The following is a 15,948-nucleotide window of genomic DNA, read 5'->3' on the forward strand; positions in this document are numbered from 1 at the left end:
TCAAAACTGACATTCTCATCATCCACTGATGAACTATGTCACAAAATGCAGTTCTCAGCTCAGAAAGCTTGTTTCTAACATTCTAACAGCTCAATTAGAGCATTTTAGTAATGAACAGTTTTCTTTGTCAAAACTGACATTCTCATCATCCACTGATGAACTATGTCACAAAATGCAGTTCTCAGCTCAGAAAGCTTGTTTCTGACATTCTAACAGCTCAATTAGAGCATTTTAGTAATGAACAGTGTTCTTTGTCAAAACTGACATTCTCATCATCCACTGAAGCACTTTGTCACAAAATGCATTTCTCAGCTCAGAAAGCTTGTTTCTGACATTCTAACAGCTCAATTGGAGCATTTTAGTAATGATCAGTGTTCTTTGTCAAAACTGACATTCTCATCATCCACTGATGCTTTTTGTCACAAAATGCAGTTCTCAGCTCAGAAAGCTTGTTTCTGACATTCTAACAGCTCAATTAGAGCATTTTAGTAATGAACAGTGTTCTTTGTCAAAAGTGACATTCTCATCATCCACTGATGCACTTTGTCACAAAATGCATTTCTCAGCTCAGAAAGCTTGTTTCTGACATTCTAACAGCTAAATTGGAGCATTTCAGTAATGAACAGTGTTCTTTGTCAAAACTGACATTCTCATCATCCACTGAAGCACTTTGTCACAAAATGCATTTCTCAGCTCAGAAAGCTTGTTTCTGACATTCTAACAGCTCAATTGGAGCATTTTAGTAATGATCAGTCAGAAAGCTTGTTTCTGACATTCTAACAGCTCAATTAGAGAATTTTAGTAATGAACAGTGTTCTTTGTCAAAAGTGACATTCTCATCATCCACTGATGAACTATGTCACAAAATGCAGTTCTCAGCTCAGAAAGCTTGTTTCTGACATTCTAACAGCTCAATTAGAGCATTTTATTAATGAACAGTGTTCTTTGTCAAAACTGACATTATCATCATCCACTGAAGCACTTTGTCACAAAATGCATTTCTCAGCTCAGAAAGCTTGTTTCTGACATTCTAACAGCTCAATTGGAGCATTTTAGTAATGATCAGTGTTTTTTGTCAAAACTGACATTCTCATCATCCACTGATGCTTTTTGTCACAAAATGCAGTTCTCAGCTCAGAAAGCTTGTTTCTGACATTCTAACAGCTCAATTAGAGCATTTTAGTAATGAACAGTGTTCTTTGTCAAAAGTGACATTCTCATCATCCACTGATGCACTTTGTCACAAAATGCATTTCTCAGCTCAGAAAGCTTGTTTCTGACATTCTAACAGCTCAATTGGAGCATTTCAGTAATGAACAGTGTTCTTTGTCAAAACTGACATTCTCATCATCCACTGATGAACTATGTCACAAAATGCAGTTCTCAGCTCAGAAAGCTTGTTTCTGACATTCTAACAGCTCAATTAGAGCATTTCAGTAATGAACAGTGTTCTTTGTCAAAACCGACATTCTCATCATCCACTGATGAACTATGTCACAAAATGCAGTTCTCAGCTCAGAAAGCTTGTTTCTGACATTCTAACAGCTCAATTAGAGCATTTTAGTAATGAACAGTTTTCTTTGTCAAAACTGACATTCTCATCATCCACTGAAGCACTTTGTCACAAAATGCATTTCTCAGCTCAGAAAGCTTGTTTCTGACATTCTAACAGCTCAATTGGAGCATTTTAGTAATGATCAGTGTTCTTTGTCAAAACTGACATTCTCATCATCCACTGATGAACTATGTCACAAAATGCAGTTCTCAGCTCAGAAAGCTTGTTTCTAACATTCTAACAGCTCAATTAGAGCATTTTAGTAATGAACAGTTTTCTTTGTCAAAACTGACATTCTCATCATCCACTGATGAACTATGTCACAAAATGCAGTTCTCAGCTCAGAAAGCTTGTTTCTGACATTCTAACAGCTCAATTAGAGCATTTTAGTAATGAACAGTGTTCTTTGTCAAAACTGACATTCTCATCATCCACTGAAGCACTTTGTCACAAAATGCATTTCTCAGCTCAGAAAGCTTGTTTCTGACATTCTAACAGCTCAATTTGAGCATTTTAGTAATGATCAGTGTTCTTTGTCAAAACTGACATTCTCATCATCCACTGATGCTTTTTGTCACAAAATGCAGTTCTCAGCTCAGAAAGCTTGTTTCTGACATTCTAACAGCTCAATTAGAGCATTTTAGTAATGAACAGTGTTCTTTGTCAAAAGTGACATTCTCATCATCCACTGATGCACTTTGTCACAAAATGCATTTCTCAGCTCAGAAAGCTTGTTTCTGACATTCTAACAGCTCAATTGGAGCATTTCAGTAATGAACAGTGTTCTTTGTCAAAACTGACATTCTCATCATCCACTGAAGCACTTTGTCACAAAATGCATTTCTCAGCTCAGAAAGCTTGTTTCTGACATTCTAACAGCTCAATTGGAGCATTTTAGTAATGATCAGTCAGAAAGCTTGTTTCTGACATTCTAACAGCTCAATTAGAGAATTTTAGTAATGAACAGTGTTCTTTGTCAAAAGTGACATTCTCATCATCCACTGATGAACTATGTCACAAAATGCAGTTCTCAGCTCAGAAAGCTTGTTTCTGACATTCTAACAGCTCAATTAGAGCATTTTATTAATGAACAGTGTTCTTTGTCAAAACTGACATTATCATCATCCACTGAAGCACTTTGTCACAAAATGCATTTCTCAGCTCAGAAAGCTTGTTTCTGACATTCTAACAGCTCAATTAGAGCATTTCAGTAATGAACAGTGTTCTTTGTCAAAACTGACATTCTCATCATCCACTGATGAACTATGTCACAAAATGCAGTTCTCAGCTCAGAAAGCTTGTTTCTGACATTCTAACAGCTCAATTAGAGCATTTTAGTAATGAACAGTTTTCTTTGTCAAAACTGACATTCTCATCATCCACTGAAGCACTTTGTCACAAAATGCATTTCTCAGCTCAGAAAGCTTGTTTCTGACATTCTAACAGCTCAATTGGAGCATTTTAGTAATGATCAGTGTTCTTTTTCAAAACTGACATTCTCATCATCCACTGATGCTTTTTGTCACAAAATGCAGTTCTCAGCTCAGAAAGCTTGTTTCTGACATTCTAACAGCTCAATTAGAGCATTTTAGTAATGAACAGTGTTCTTTGTCAAAAGTGACATTCTCATCATCCACTGATGCACTTTGTCACAAAATGCATTTCTCAGCTCAGAAAGCTTGTTTCTGACATTCTAACAGCTCAATTGGAGCATTTCAGTAATGAACAGTGTTCTTTGTCAAAACTGACATTCTCATCATCCACTGATGAACTATGTCACAAAATGCAGTTCTCAGCTCAGAAAGCTTGTTTCTGACATTCTAACAGCTCAATTAGAGCATTTCAGTAATGAACAGTGTTCTTTGTCAAAACCGACATTCTCATCATCCACTGATGAACTATGTCACAAAATGCAGTTCTCAGCTCAGAAAGCTTGTTTCTGACATTCTAACAGCTCAATTAGAGCATTTTAGTAATGAACAGTTTTCTTTGTCAAAACTGACATTCTCATCATCCACTGAAGCACTTTGTCACAAAATGCATTTCTCAGCTCAGAAAGCTTGTTTCTGACATTCTAACAGCTCAATTGGAGCATTTTAGTAATGATCAGTGTTCTTTGTCAAAACTGACATTCTCATCATCCACTGATGAACTATGTCACAAAATGCAGTTCTCAGCTCAGAAAGCTTGTTTCTAACATTCTAACAGCTCAATTAGAGCATTTTAGTAATGAACAGTTTTCTTTGTCAAAACTGACATTCTCATCATCCACTGATGAACTATGTCACAAAATGCAGTTCTCAGCTCAGAAAGCTTGTTTCTGACATTCTAACAGCTCAATTAGAGCATTTTAGTAATGAACAGTGTTCTTTGTCAAAACTGACATTCTCATCATCCACTGAAGCACTTTGTCACAAAATGCATTTCTCAGCTCAGAAAGCTTGTTTCTGACATTCTAACAGCTCAATTGGAGCATTTTAGTAATGATCAGTGTTCTTTGTCAAAACTGACATTCTCATCATCCACTGATGCTTTTTGTCACAAAATGCAGTTCTCAGCTCAGAAAGCTTGTTTCTGACATTCTAACAGCTCAATTAGAGCATTTTAGTAATGAACAGTGTTCTTTGTCAAAAGTGACATTCTCATCATCCACTGATGCACTTTGTCACAAAATGCATTTCTCAGCTCAGAAAGCTTGTTTCTGACATTCTAACAGCTCAATTGGAGCATTTCAGTAATGAACAGTGTTCTTTGTCAAAACTGACATTCTCATCATCCACTGAAGCACTTTGTCACAAAATGCATTTCTCAGCTCAGAAAGCTTGTTTCTGATATTCTAACAGCTCAATTGGAGCATTTTAGTAATGATCAGTCAGAAAGCTTGTTTCTGACATTCTAACAGCTCAATTAGAGAATTTTAGTAATGAACAGTGTTCTTTGTCAAAAGTGACATTCTCATCATCCACTGATGAACTATGTCACAAAATGCAGTTCTCAGCTCAGAAAGCTTGTTTCTGACATTCTAACAGCTCAATTAGAGCATTTTAGTAATGAACAGTGTTCTTTGTCAAAACTGACATTCTCATCCATCCACTAATTCACTTTGTCACAAAATGCATTTCTCAGCTCAGAAAGCTTGTTTCTGACATTCTAACAGCTCAATTAGAGCATTTCAGTAATGAACAGTTTTCTTTGTCAAAACTGACATTCTCATCATCCACTGATGAACTATGTCACAAAATGCATTTCTCAGCTCAGAAAGCTTGTTTCTGACATTCTAACAGCTCAATTAGAGCATTTTAGTAATGAACAGTGTTCTTTGTCAAAACTGACATTCTCATCATCCACTGAAGCACTTTGTCACAAAATGCATTTCTCAGCTCAGAAAGCTTGTTTCTGACATTCTAACAGCTTAATTGGAGCATTTCAGTAATGAACAGTGTTCTTTGTCAAAACTGACATTCTAATCATCCACTGAAGCACTTTGTCACAAAATGCATTTCTCAGCTCAGAAAGCTTGTTTCTGACATTCTAACAGCTCAATTGGAGCATTTTAGTAATGAACAGTGTTCTTTGTCAAAACTGACATTCTCATCATCCACTGAAGCACTTTGTCACAAAATGCATTTCTCAGCTCAGAAAGCTTGTTTCTGACATTCTAACAGCTTAATTGGAGCATTTCAGTAATGAACAGTGTTCTTTGTCAAAACTGACATTCTAATCATCCACTGAAGCACTTTGTCACAAAATGCATTTCTCAGCTCAGAAAGCTTGTTTCTGACATTCTAACAGCTCAATTAGAGCATTTTAGTAATGAACAGTGTTCTTTGTCAAAACTGACATTCTCATCATCCACTGATGCACTTTGTCACAAAATGCATTTCTCAGCTCAGAAAGCTTGTTTCTGACATTCTAACAGCTTAATTGGAGCATTTCAGTAATGAACAGTGTTCTTTGTCAAAAGTGACATTCTCATCATCCACTGATGCACTTTGTCACAAAATGCATTTCTCAGCTCAGAAAGCTTGTTTCTGACATTCTAACAGCTCAATTGGAGCATTTCAGTAATGAACAGTGTTCTTTGTCAAAACTGACATTCTCATCATCCACTGATGAACTATGTCACAAAATGCAGTTCTCAGCTCAGAAAGCTTGTTTCTGACATTCTAACAGCTCAATTAGAGCATTTCAGTAATGAACAGTGTTCTTTGTCAAAAGTGACATTCTCATCATCCACTGATGCACTTTGTCACAAAATGCATTTCTCAGCTGAGAAAGCTTGTTTCTGACATTCTAACAGCTCAATTGGAGCATTTCAGTAATGAACAGTGTTCTTTGTCAAAACTGACATTCTCATCATCCACTGAAGCACTTTGTCACAAAATGCATTTCTCAGCTCAGAAAGCTTGTTTCTGACATTCTAACAGCTCAATTGGAGCATTTTAGTAATGATCAGTGTTCTTTGTCAAAAGTGACATTCTCATCCATCCACTAATTCACTTTGTCACAAAATGCATTTCTCAGCTCAGAAAGCTTGTTTCTGACATTCTAACAGCTCAATTGGAGCATTTTAGTAATGATCAGTGTTCTTTGTCAAAACTGACATTCTCATCATCCACTGATGCTTTTTGTCACAAAATGCAGTTCTCAGCTCAGAAAGCTTGTTTCTGACATTCTAACAGCTCAATTAGAGCATTTTAGTAATGAACAGTGTTCTTTGTCAAAAGTGACATTCTCATCATCCACTGATGCACTTTGTCACAAAATGCATTTCTCAGCTCAGAAAGCTTGTTTCTGACATTCTAACAGCTCAATTGGAGCATTTTAGTAATGATCAGTGTTCTTTGTCAAAACTGACATTCTCATCATCCACTGATGCTTTTTGTCACAAAATGCAGTTCTCAGCTCAGAAAGCTTGTTTCTGACATTCTAACAGCTCAATTAGAGCATTTTAGTAATGAACAGTGTTCTTTGTCAAAAGTGACATTCTCATCATCCACTGATGCACTTTGTCACAAAATGCATTTCTCAGCTCAGAAAGCTTGTTTCTGACATTCTAACAGCTCAATTGGAGCATTTCAGTAATGAACAGTGTTCTTTGTCAAAACTGACATTCTCATCATCCACTGATGAACTATGTCACAAAATGCAGTTCTCAGCTCAGAAAGCTTGTTTCTGACATTCTAACAGCTCAATTAGAGCATTTCAGTAATGAACAGTGTTCTTTGTCAAAACCGACATTCTCATCATCCACTGATGAACTATGTCACAAAATGCAGTTCTCAGCTCAGAAAGCTTGTTTCTGACATTCTAACAGCTCAATTAGAGCATTTTAGTAATGAACAGTTTTCTTTGTCAAAACTGACATTCTCATCATCCACTGAAGCACTTTGTCACAAAATGCATTTCTCAGCTCAGAAAGCTTGTTTCTGACATTCTAACAGCTCAATTGGAGCATTTTAGTAATGATCAGTGTTCTTTGTCAAAACTGACATTCTCATCATCCACTGATGAACTATGTCACAAAATGCAGTTCTCAGCTCAGAAAGCTTGTTTCTAACATTCTAACAGCTCAATTAGAGCATTTTAGTAATGAACAGTTTTCTTTGTCAAAACTGACATTCTCATCATCCACTGATGAACTATGTCACAAAATGCAGTTCTCAGCTCAGAAAGCTTGTTTCTGACATTCTAACAGCTCAATTAGAGCATTTTAGTAATGAACAGTGTTCTTTGTCAAAACTGACATTCTCATCATCCACTGAAGCACTTTGTCACAAAATGCATTTCTCAGCTCAGAAAGCTTGTTTCTGACATTCTAACAGCTCAATTGGAGCATTTTAGTAATGATCAGTGTTCTTTGTCAAAACTGACATTCTCATCATCCACTGATGCTTTTTGTCACAAAATGCAGTTCTCAGCTCAGAAAGCTTGTTTCTGACATTCTAACAGCTCAATTAGAGCATTTTAGTAATGAACAGTGTTCTTTGTCAAAAGTGACATTCTCATCATCCACTGATGCACTTTGTCACAAAATGCATTTCTCAGCTCAGAAAGCTTGTTTCTGACATTCTAACAGCTCAATTGGAGCATTTCAGTAATGAACAGTGTTCTTTGTCAAAACTGACATTCTCATCATCCACTGAAGCACTTTGTCACAAAATGCATTTCTCAGCTCAGAAAGCTTGTTTCTGACATTCTAACAGCTCAATTGGAGCATTTTAGTAATGATCAGTCAGAAAGCTTGTTTCTGACATTCTAACAGCTCAATTAGAGAATTTTAGTAATGAACAGTGTTCTTTGTCAAAAGTGACATTCTCATCATCCACTGATTAACTATGTCACAAAATGCAGTTCTCAGCTCAGAAAGCTTGTTTCTGACATTCTAACAGCTCAATTAGAGCATTTTATTAATGAACAGTGTTCTTTGTCAAAACTGACATTATCATCATCCACTGAAGCACTTTGTCACAAAATGCATTTCTCAGCTCAGAAAGCTTGTTTCTGACATTCTAACAGCTCAATTAGAGCATTTTAGTAATGAACAGTTTTCTTTGTCAAAACTGACATTCTCATCATCCACTGATGAACTATGTCACAAAATGCAGTTCTCAGCTCAGAAAGCTTGTTTCTGACATTCTAACAGCTCAATTAGAGCATTTTAGTAATGAACAGTGTTCTTTTTCAAAACTGACATTCTCATCATCCACTGAAGCACTTTGTCACAAAATGCATTTCTCAGCTCAGAAAGCTTGTTTCTGACATTCTAACAGCTCAATTGGAGCATTTTAGTAATGATCAGTGTTCTTTGTCAAAACTGACATTCTCATCATCCACTGATGCTTTTTGTCACAAAATGCAGTTCTCAGCTCAGAAAGCTTGTTTCTGACATTCTAACAGCTCAATTAGAGCATTTTAGTAATGAACAGTGTTCTTTGTCAAAAGTGACATTCTCATCATCCACTGATGCACTTTGTCACAAAATGCATTTCTCAGCTCAGAAAGCTTGTTTCTGACATTCTAACAGCTCAATTGGAGCATTTCAGTAATGAACAGTGTTCTTTGTCAAAACTGACATTCTCATCATCCACTGATGAACTATGTCACAAAATGCAGTTCTCAGCTCAGAAAGCTTGTTTCTGACATTCTAACAGCTCAATTGGAGCATTTTAGTAATGATCAGTGTTCTTTGTCAAAACTGACATTCTCATCATCAACTGATGAACTATGTCACAAAATGCAGTTCTCAGCTCAGAAAGCTTGTTTCTAACATTCTAACAGCTCAATTAGAGCATTTTAGTAATGAACAGTTTTCTTTGTCAAAACTGACATTCTCATCATCCACTGATGAACTATGTCACAAAATGCAGTTCTCAGCTCAGAAAGCTTGTTTCTGACATTCTAACAGCTCAATTAGAGCATTTTAGTAATGAACAGTGTTCTTTGTCAAAACTGACATTCTCATCATCCACTGAAGCACTTTGTCACAAAATGCATTTCTCAGCTCAGAAAGCTTGTTTCTGACATTCTAACAGCTCAATTGGAGCATTTTAGTAATGATCAGTGTTCTTTGTCAAAACTGACATTCTCATCATCCACTGATGCTTTTTGTCACAAAATGCAGTTCTCAGCTCAGAAAGCTTGTTTCTGACATTCTAACAGCTCAATTAGAGCATTTTAGTAATGAACAGTGTTCTTTGTCAAAAGTGACATTCTCATCATCCACTGATGCACTTTGTCACAAAATGCATTTCTCAGCTCAGAAAGCTTGTTTCTGACATTCTAACAGCTCAATTGGAGCATTTCAGTAATGAACAGTGTTCTTTGTCAAAACTGACATTCTCATCATCCACTGAAGCACTTTGTCACAAAATGCATTTCTCAGCTCAGAAAGCTTGTTTCTGACATTCTAACAGCTCAATTGGAGCATTTTAGTAATGATCAGTGTTCTTTGTCAAAACTGACATTCTCATCATCCACTGATGAACTATGTCACAAAATGCAGTTCTCAGCTCAGAAAGCTTGTTTCTGACATTCTAACAGCTCAATTAGAGCATTTTAGTAATGAACAGTGTTCTTTGTCAAAAGTGACATTCTCATCATCCACTGATGAACTATGTCACAAAATGCAGTTCTCAGCTCAGAAAGCTTGTTTCTAACATTCTAACAGCTCAATTAGAGCATTTTAGTAATGAACAGTTTTCTTTGTCAAAACTGACATTCTCATCATCCACTGATGAACTATGTCACAAAATGCAGTTCTCAGCTCAGAAAGCTTGTTTCTGACATTCTAACAGCTCAATTAGAGCATTTTAGTAATGAACAGTGTTCTTTGTCAAAACTGACATTCTCATCATCCACTGAAGCACTTTGTCACAAAATGCAGTTCTCAGCTCAGAAAGCTTGTTTCTGACATTCTAACAGCTCAATTAGAGCATTTTAGTAATGAACAGTGTTCTTTGTCAAAACTGACATTCTCATCATCCACTGAAGCACTTTGTCACAAAATGCAGTTCTCAGCTCAGAAAGCTTGTTTCTGACATTCTAACAGCTCAATTGGAGCATTTCAGTAATGAACAGTGTTCTTTGTCAAAACTGACATTCTCATCATCCACTGAAGCACTTTGTCACAAAATGCATTTCTCAGCTCAGAAAGCTTGTTTCTGACATTCTAAAAGCTCAATTGGAGCATTTTAGTAATGATCAGTGTTCTTTGTCAAAAGTGACATTCTCATCATCCACTGATGCTTTTTGTCACAAAATGCAGTTCTCAGCTCAGAAAGCTTGTTTCTGACATTCTAACAGCTCAATTAGAGCATTTTAGTAATGAACAGTGTTCTTTGTCAAAAGTGACATTCTCATCATCCACTGATGCACTTTGTCACAAAATGCATTTCTCAGCTCAGAAAGCTTGTTTCTGACATTCTAACAGCTCAATTAGAGCATTTCAGTAATGAACAGTGTTCTTTGTCAAAACTGACATTCTCATCATCCACTGATGAACTATGTCACAAAATGCAGTTCTCAGCTCAGAAAGCTTGTTTCTGACATTCTAACAGCTCAATTAGAGCATTTCAGTAATGAACAGTGTTCTTTGTCAAAACTGACATTCTCATCATCCACTGATGAACTATGTCACAAAATGCAGTTCTCAGCTCAGAAAGCTTGTTTCTGACATTCTAACAGCTCAATTGGAGCATTTTAGTAATGATCAGTGTTCTTTGTCAAAACTGACATTCTCATCATCCACTGATAAACTATGTCACAAAATGCAGTTCTCAGCTCAGAAAGCTTGTTTCTAACATTCTAACAGCTCAATTAGAGCATTTTAGTAATGAACAGTTTTCTTTGTCAAAACTGACATTCTCATCATCCACTGATGAACTATGTCACAAAATGCAGTTCTCAGCTCAGAAAGCTTGTTTCTGACATTCTAACAGCTCAATTAGAGCATTTCAGTAATGAACAGTGTTCTTTGTCAAAAGTGACATTCTCATCATCCACTGATGCACTTTGTCACAAAATGCATTTCTCAGCTCAGAAAGCTTGTTTCTGACATTCTAACAGCTCAATTGGAGCATTTCAGTAATGAACAGTGTTCTTTGTCAAAACTGACATTCTCATCATCCACTGAAGCACTTTGTCACAAAATGCATTTCTCAGCTCAGAAAGCTTGTTTCTGACATTCTAACAGCTCAATTGGAGCATTTTAGTAATGATCAGTGTTCTTTGTCAAAAGTGACATTCTCATCCATCCACTAATTCACTTTGTCACAAAATGCATTTCTCAGCTCAGAAAGCTTGTTTCTGACATTCTAACAGCTCAATTGGAGCATTTTAGTAATGATCAGTGTTCTTTGTCAAAACTGACATTCTCATCATCCACTGATGCTTTTTGTCACAAAATGCAGTTCTCAGCTCAGAAAGCTTGTTTCTGACATTCTAACAGCTCAATTAGAGCATTTTAGTAATGAACAGTGTTCTTTGTCAAAAGTGACATTCTCATCATCCACTGATGCACTTTGTCACAAAATGCATTTCTCAGCTCAGAAAGCTTGTTTCTGACATTCTAACAGCTCAATTGGAGCATTTAAGTAATGAACAGTGTTCTTTGTCAAAACTGACATTCTCATCATCCACTGATGAACTATGTCACAAAATGCAGTTCTCAGCTCAGAAAGCTTGTTTCTGACATTCTAACAGCTCAATTAGAGCATTTCAGTAATGAACAGTGTTCTTTGTCAAAAGTGACATTCTCATCATCCACTGATGCACTTTGTCACAAAATGCATTTCTCAGCTCAGAAAGCTTGTTTCTGACATTCTAACAGCTCAATTGGAGCATTTCAGTAATGAACAGTGTTCTTTGTCAAAACTGACATTCTCATCATCCACTGAAGCACTTTGTCACAAAATGCATTTCTCAGCTCAGAAAGCTTGTTTCTGACATTCTAACAGCTCAATTGGAGCATTTTAGTAATGATCAGTGTTCTTTGTCAAAAGTGACATTCTCATCCATCCACTAATTCACTTTGTCACAAAATGCATTTCTCAGCTCAGAAAGCTTGTTTCTGACATTCTAACAGCTCAATTAGAGCATTTCAGTAATGAACAGTGTTCTTTGTCAAAACTGACATTCTCATCATCCACTGATGAACTATGTCACAAAATGCAGTTCTCAGCTCAGAAAGCTTGTTTCTGACATTCTAACAGCTCAATTAGAGCATTTTACTAATGAACAGTGTTCTTTGTCAAAACTGACATTCTCATCATCCACTGAAGCACTTTGTCACAAAATGCATTTCTCAGCTCAGAAAGCTTGTTTCTGACATTCTAACAGCTCAATTGGAGCATTTTAGTAATGATCAGTGTTCTTTGTCAAAACTGACATTCTCATCATCCACTGATGAACTATGTCACAAAATGCAGTTCTCAGCTCAGAAAGCTTGTTTCTAACATTCTAACAGCTCAATTAGAGCATTTTAGTAATGAACAGTTTTCTTTGTCAAAACTGACATTCTCATCATCCACTGATGAACTATGTCACAAAATGCATTTCTCAGCTCAGAAAGCTTGTTTCTGACATTCTAACAGCTCAATTAGAGCATTTTAGTAATGAACAGTGTTCTTTGTCAAAACTGACATTCTCATCATCCACTGAAGCACTTTGTCACAAAATGCATTTCTCAGCTCAGAAAGCTTGTTTCTGACATTCTAACAGCTCAATTGGAGCATTTTAGTAATGATCAGTGTTCTTTGTCAAAACTGACATTCTCATCATCCACTGATGCTTTTTGTCACAAAATGCAGTTCTCAGCTCAGAAAGCTTGTTTCTGACATTCTAACAGCTCAATTAGAGCATTTTAGTTATGAACAGTGTTCTTTGTCAAAAGTGACATTCTCATCATCCACTGATGCACTTTGTCACAAAATGCATTTCTCAGCTCAGAAAGCTTGTTTCTGACATTCTAACAGCTTAATTGGAGCATTTCAGTAATGAACAGTGTTCTTTGTCAAAACTGACATTCTAATCATCCACTGAAGCACTTTGTCACAAAATGCATTTCTCAGCTCAGAAAGCTTGTTTCTGACATTCTAACAGCTCAATTGGAGCATTTTAGTAATGATCAGTGTTCTTTGTCAAAACTGACATTCTCATCATCCACTGATGAACTATGTCACAAAATGCAGTTCTCAGCTCAGAAAGCTTGTTTCTGACATTCTAACAGCTCAATTAGAGCATTTTAGTAATGAACAGTGTTCTTTGTCAAAAGTGACATTCTCATCATCCACTGATGAACTATGTCACAAAATGCAGTTCTCAGCTCAGAAAGCTTGTTTCTGACATTCTAACAGCTCAATTAGAGCATTTTAGTAATGAACAGTGTTCTTTGTCAAAACTGACATTCTCATCATCCACTGAAGCACTTTGTCACAAAATGCATTTCTCAGCTCAGAAAGCTTGTTTCTGACATTCTAACAGCTCAAATTGGAGCATTTTAGTAATGATCAGTGTTCTTTGTCAAAACTGACATTCTCATCATCCACTGATGCTTTTTTGTCACAAAATGCAGTTCTCAGCTCAGAAAGCTTGTTTCTGACATTCTAACAGCTCAATTAGAGCATTTTAGTAATGAACAGTGTTCTTTGTCAAAAGTGACATTCTCATCATCCACTGATGCACTTTGTCACAAAATGCATTTCTCAGCTCAGAAAGCTTGTTTCTGACATTCTAACAGCTTAATTGGAGCATTTCAGTAATGAACAGTGTTCTTTGTCAAAACTGACATTCTAATCATCCACTGAAGCACTTTGTCACAAAATGCATTTCTCAGCTCAGAAAGCTTGTTTCTGACATTCTAACAGCTCAATTGTAGCATTTTAGTAATGATCAGTGTTCTTTGTCAAAACTGACATTCTCATCATCCACTGATGAACTATGTCACAAAATGCAGTTCTCAGCTCAGAAAGCTTGTTTCTGACATTCTAACAGCTCAATTAGAGCATTTTAGTAATGAACAGTGTTCTTTGTCAAAAGTGACATTCTCATCATCCACTGATGAACTATGTCACAAAATGCAGTTCTCAGCTCAGAAAGCTTGTTTCTGACATTCTAACAGCTCAATTAGAGCATTTTAGTAATGATCAGTGTTCTTTGTCAAAACTGACATTCTCATCATCCACTGATGAACTATGTCACAAAATGCAGTTCTCAGCTCAGAAAGCTTGTTTCTGACATTCTAACAGCTCAATTAGAGCATTTTAGTAATGAACAGTGTTCTTTGTCAAAAGTGACATTCTCATCATCCACTGATGAACTATGTCACAAAATGCAGTTCTCAGCTCAGAAAGCTTGTTTCTGACATTCTAACAGCTCAATTAGAGCATTTTAGTAATGAACAGTGTTCTTTGTCAAAACTGACATTCTCATCATCCACTGAAGTACTTTGTCACAAAATGCATTTCTCAGCTCAGAAAGCTTGTTTCTGACATTCTAACAGCTCAAATTGGAGCATTTTAGTAATGATCAGTGTTCTTTGTCAAAACTGACATTCTCATCATCCACTGATGAACTATGTCACAAAATGCAGTTCTCAGCTCAGAAAGCTTGTTTCTAACATTCTAACAGCTCAATTAGAGCATTTTAGTAATGAACAGTGTTCTTTGTCAAAAGTGACATTCTCATCATCCACTGATGCACTTTGTCACAAAATGCATTTCTCAGCTCAGAAAGCTTGTTTCTGACATTCTAACAGCTCAATTGGAGCATTTCAGTAATGAACAGTGTTCTTTGTCAAAACTGACATTCTCATCATCCACTGATGAACTATGTCACAAAATGCAGTTCTCAGCTCAGAAAGCTTGTTTCTGACATTCTAACAGCTCAATTAGAGCATTTCAGTAATGAACAGTGTTCTTTGTCAAAAGTGACATTCTCATCATCCACTGATGCACTTTGTCACAAAATGCATTTCTCAGCTCAGAAAGCTTGTTTCTGACATTCTAACAGCTCAATTGGAGCATTTCAGTAATGAACAGTGTTCTTTGTCAAAACTGACATTCTCATCATCCACTGAAGCACTTTGTCACAAAATGCATTTCTCAGCTCAGAAAGCTTGTTTCTGACATTCTAACAGCTCAATTGGAGCATTTTAGTAATGATCAGTGTTCTTTGTCAAAAGTGACATTCTCATCCATCCACTAATTCACTTTGTCACAAAATGCATTTCTCAGCTCAGAAAGCTTGTTTCTGACATTCTAACAGCTCAATTGGAGCATTTTAGTAATGATCAGTGTTCTTTGTCAAAACTGACATTCTCATCATCCACTGATGCTTTTTGTCACAAAATGCAGTTCTCAGCTCAGAAAGCTTGTTTCTGACATTCTAACAGCTCAATTAGAGCATTTTAGTAATGAACAGTGTTCTTTGTCAAAAGTGACATTCTCATCATCCACTGATGCACTTTGTCACAAAATGCATTTCTCAGCTCAGAAAGCTTGTTTCTGACATTCTAACAGCTCAATTGGAGCATTTAAGTAATGAACAGTGTTCTTTGTCAAAACTGACATTCTCATCATCCACTGATGAACTATGTCACAAAATGCAGTTCTCAGCTCAGAAAGCTTGTTTCTGACATTCTAACAGCTCAATTAGAGCATTTCAGTAATGAACAGTGTTCTTTGTCAAAAGTGACATTCTCATCATCCACTGATGCACTTTGTCACAAAATGCATTTCTCAGCTCAGAAAGCTTGTTTCTGACATTCTAACAGCTCAATTGGAGCATTTCAGTAATGAACAGTGTTCTTTGTCAAAACTGACATTCTCATCATCCACTGAAGCACTTTGTCACAAAATGCATTTCTCAGCTCAGAAAGCTTGTTTCTGACATTC

This window comes from Barbatula barbatula, assembly GCF_947034865.1.
Source record: "Barbatula barbatula genome assembly, chromosome: 5".
In the NCBI taxonomy this organism is placed as follows: domain Eukaryota; kingdom Metazoa; phylum Chordata; class Actinopteri; order Cypriniformes; family Nemacheilidae; genus Barbatula; species Barbatula barbatula.